Genomic DNA, 4,964 nt, shown 5'->3' on the forward strand with positions numbered 1-4,964 from the left:
ATTTCAACAGGTGGCTTCTCACTGTAATGTGCTCCATGTGCTGCACAGGTCTGCATTGTCTCCTGCAGTCGGGCACCTCCGTGAGCAAAGCAAGCTCAGCTCTCACACGATAATGTCAGCAGTGCAACCCAAAAGTCAAAATTTTGAAAAAAGAGTGCCAAGCAAACGGATCCACACTGGAAACAAAAACCAAACACCAAATACAGGAGCTGAAAGCTGGATTCGTTTCACATGCCTGAGTAAGAACAAACTGAATCTGTCAGTCAGCAGAGGGCAGTTACAAGGAACTGTCTCTCAGGAACTCCACTCTCTGCCATGGATGAGAATGTTTTACCTCCATCAAGCATGGGATGCCTATCCATTTTCATATATCATTCCCAGGTAGTAAGAAAAAATTAAATAAAGCACGAGATTCATAACAAAAAGTAACTATGTATCATTTCATCATCACTACAGCTCTTAGGTCAACAGTCTCTCATTGAGGATTACGAGGATAGGGTAATCGCCCAGATAATCCTTCTTCAATATCCTCTTAGGCATTTCAGATTTCACTCTTCAAGGGGCAAAACAAACCTGAAAGGAAAAAAACTGTTCCCAGAAATACACGTTAACAGAAGGTACCTCCTGCCTCTTAGCAAGGCTGTTTTGAGGGGAGCAGTTCAGCCTTCTGTCAGAGGCAGTCTCCAATTCATGTTTGAAGGCATTAACTCTGCCCTAGCTGAATCCAAGACAAAAATTTTAGGCACCAAACACCTCTGAATCACTTCTTGCACACAGCTGGTTAGTACCAAGGCAAAAGCTTTCACTGCATTAGAGATGAGCTTAGAAAAGCCAAAGCTGAAAATAATTCAACATTCCAGTGCAACAGCAGATTAAATAATTGCTCAAGAAAATGCATGCAAGGCCCATTATTGGTACACAGGAACATTTTAGGAATATTTTAGTCAACTGCCTTTAAAAAAAGACAAGTATAGATGAAAAATACCCACTAAGCATTTGTTTCCTACAAGGAGCAGCCTAGGCTTTCATTTGACTCATTTTTCTGATTACTATTCCACACCACCCTTTTTAAACAACGTCATTCAAGGAATCTTACCTGCTGTGCTTTGTGTAAACTGCCTTTAAAATACTTACATCATGCTAAAATTTCTTTTTGAAAGGTCAAAAATTGATTAAACAAACTCAGTCTTTTTTTTTCTGCCAGCAGGCTTATTGCTATCACTTTTTCTTTTTGCCCTGATTCTTTTTCTGCCTCATGGTTATAGAGATAGTAGAACTGGCAAAAAAATGGGGACAAATTTAAGCCTAAGTAAACCTTGGTCATGATGCATCAGATCAGTGAAACTTAGGCCCAGAATTAAGACTTCCCCAGCAGAAAACCCTTAATTTTAATCACTGCCTTTCACAGCATAGATCTTGACATAGGCTTCCATCACTGCCAGCTCCCAGGTTGCTGGCATGGGTGAGTCTCACCACAAGGGCAGAGGTCCACACAAAGCACAGATCTCCGCAGTAGGTTTGCCTCAACCTTTACAAAGGGAAGGAGAGAGCTGTCAGTGTTTCTTAGGACCAGTCTTGGTGCACCCAGTTTGAACAATGGGATCTTTGTGAGGCTGCACTGCTGGCTACATCAGTTCCCACTCAGCCATGTTGTGCTACCAACCACCACCAGTGCTGGACTAAAAAGAGCAGGGCCTGTACTGAAATTTGGCCCAGGAGGGACAGTGAGGGTTGAGTTGGAAGGGGCACTGACCAAAGGAGAGCTAGACAGCGCTCAAGGCCTCAGCAGCCCATCAGCTCCTGGCATGGAGCCCACTCCACTCACACCTACCCCACCATTCATGAGGATGGAGAGCCACCATGCTGGGATTCATGCACTGCCAGGGTCTTCTGGCCTGCATCTGCTCCAACATCAGCCAAGGGAGACCCTAAAATAGCACCTTAAAAATTTGAGTGGGAAGAAGGAAGGAGAAAATCTGATTACATTCAAGGCAAATGGCCCCTTGATATCAAATTCCCAACCTCACGGCAGCAGCCTGCTGGTCTCTGGGGTTCAGTGTGACCCCAGGGTGGGTGGGCAGTGGGTCACTAAATGGTGCATAGTGACCCTGCCAGCGGGTACATGGGCTGGAGAACAGCTCCTTCCTAATGATGAGGCTGCGGGCCAGGCCTGGGGCTCGTCCATGGAAGTATGGAGTGACCTGGGCCAGCTTAGGAGTTCATGCATTTCAGAAACACACTAAATAAATAAGTGGACCCAGGATCAGTAACCACAGCTCCTGTAGGAAATCTATGCAATGAAAAAGTCATCAGCCCTACCTTTTTTTATCCATTCCTCTCATTCCTCAACTTGAATTTCTTTCCATGCTGTGCTTTCCCACTCCTCAGCCCTCTGCCTTCAAATGTCTGTTTCCTTCGGAGCTGCAACATTGGCCACAAGCAAGGAAGAAAAAGTTGATAAAAGATAATACACAACTCTCACTATTCCACAGTTTTCTCTAGGCAGATTTAGAAAGGTCCCGAATGCAAAGAGAAATTAAATCAGCAGGTAGGAAGACAGATGCGAAGTGAAATTCAAGATGCTGAAAAGCTGCTTTTCTCCAGAGTTCCTACTCTCCCCTCTGTCTGGAAGACAGGAAAGAGCAGACTGTTCATGACAGAGGAGAGAAAACTTCAGGGGGTCTTTAGGGGGAACTCAATCAAAGAAATTATTTTCCCACAGACCAGAGCTGAACAAACCTTAATGGCTTTTTCCTGATTGAAGAATAAACCGACTATTTATTTATGACTTGAAGTGTGTAAACAACCTTCCAAATGTTTTCCAGTTCTGTGCATACTGATGCTCATGTCTTTTCTGTTTGGGTTTGGTTCTCACCAGCTAATTTTGCTAATGGGCTAAATATACCACATGAAGCTACATCTTAAAAAAAAATTTTAAAATGGCTAATTACAAACAAGGGCCAGCATAATGTTATATGTGTGTGCATAGAGAAGCACATGTATGAGAGATAAAGCATAAGCACATGGTGGGCTGGAGGGAGGATGTTTGCACGGGGAAGGCAAGGGCTCCTGTGCAGGTCGCTAGTGAGGGGACAATCCTGCTCGGCGTGAGCAGTGACAGAGCAGAGGACTGCTGGGTGACGTGAGCACACACGGCATCGCTGCCGGGACATCCTGCTCATGGGACTTCTGCCGGATGAGCGGCTCTGGAGCGCTTTGTTTGTTTGAATGAAAGCCGACGTTTTAACAACAATAAAGGGCAGGCTAAATAATTCACTGGGCCGGTGAGTGTGACCCCTGAGATTATGGGCTGCGCCTCAGAAACTGAACCCCACGGCACCTTGGCTTGTATACCCCTCCAGTTTGGGTAGACAGGATAAATTGCAACATGAGATGGCAATATTAGCATCTTCCCTTGGCTTTCCCTCACAGAATAGAACTGCAGAGGGAACACTGCTCAAGCATTTCCTTTATGCTCGTAAGTAAATCATGAAACATCAGGGAACGAGACGGGTTTATGGCTTTCCAGTAAAATGCGATACAACTCGCAGACACTGAGTGATTTCACAGTTACCTTCCCAAGTGCGGCAAACAGAACAACAACAAGGGGAGGAAACCTCAATACCGTTTGCTTCTTGCTGTTGAAGGCTGACAGTGAGGTTGCAGGAGAAAATAACATTTGTGACTTCCAAGCCTACTGCCTATGGACAGAAATACCAGCGGTAACGAAGCCACGGGACACTTTAAGCAATTATTAGAGGATTGGGCTCAAAAGACTGAGCGCCGCCCCCAAAAATTAAAAAAAAATTATGCCTTCACTGCTCTTTCAAAGTCAGGGACGTAGTTGGGGTTCAGATTTTCGTGATGCCTTTGGCAGCCCCTGCCCGTCCCGTGTGCTGCTGCAGTGTGTTATGGAAGAATTAAACTGTTTTCCCCGAAGCGGTCTGTGCCCTTGGCGGAGGTGGGGAGGGGAGGTGCAGACCCCGGGGGACAGCGAAGTCACCCCAGGTAGGTCTCTACCTTGTCCCTGGGCAGAGCCCGGCTGCCTGATGCCGGTCCTCCCCCTCCCCGCCTGCCCCAATATCACCCCTCTTCCAGGCGGAGACTTCAACGCCCCTTGCACCTCTGAGGCTACAAAGACGACGGTCGGAATACAATAAAATACAAAAATTCGCCTCTTTTCTCGCACCACCCCCACCCGGGCCTGTGGGAAGTGGGGGAAAATGAAGCGACCTTCCACCATCATCCACTTTAAAATGGGAGTGGACTCCCCCGCATGCCCCCCTCGGGGTACGCCCGGGCGATGACTCTCACGGGTCCCGCTACAAACGCCGCTGTGAGGTGCCTTTCCCTCTTTCCCGGCTCAGCATCTGCGGTGCTGCGCCCCAGCGCTCCCTGTTTTCAGGTTTGGGAGAAGTTCCCGACGCCTTCAACAAGGGAGAAGAGAGAGAGAGAGACCGAAGGGGAGTCCTGAAGGTCAGCGAGCACCCTCCTCCGGGTTGGCAGCCCGGTGGCATCTCCGAGCCCCCTCGTCGAGCATCGGGCTCTTCATCTGCCTCCCGCCCGCTCCAACCTTTATGGCTAAACAAGTTCACCGTTTACACACAGTAAAACGTCGATATTGCTCTTAATGCTTGCGGGGAACGGGGTCTTCGCAGGGATCCTCATAAAAACCCTTTATTTAGTTTCGAGCATTTTCTTGTAATCAATAAAAGTTGTCTGTTATCTCCCGATGCATTTAGCGGGGAAGTTTATTGCCTGCCGGGCGGATTAAGGGCGAGACAGGAGTGCACCATACATGGAAGGGACTCCCGAGTCCCTAGATCCGAGCCTCGGATTCATAAAATATAACCATCCATTACGTTGCCGATATCTGGAGCCAGCAAATATACACACACCATAAATTGTCGCCGGCGGGGTGCGGGCCGGCCGCGGGCGCGGGGGCTCCGCCCGCCCGCATTCCT

Source organism: Geospiza fortis, unplaced genomic scaffold, assembly GCF_000277835.1.
Source record: "Geospiza fortis unplaced genomic scaffold, GeoFor_1.0 scaffold41, whole genome shotgun sequence".
Lineage (NCBI taxonomy): Eukaryota > Metazoa > Chordata > Aves > Passeriformes > Thraupidae > Geospiza > Geospiza fortis.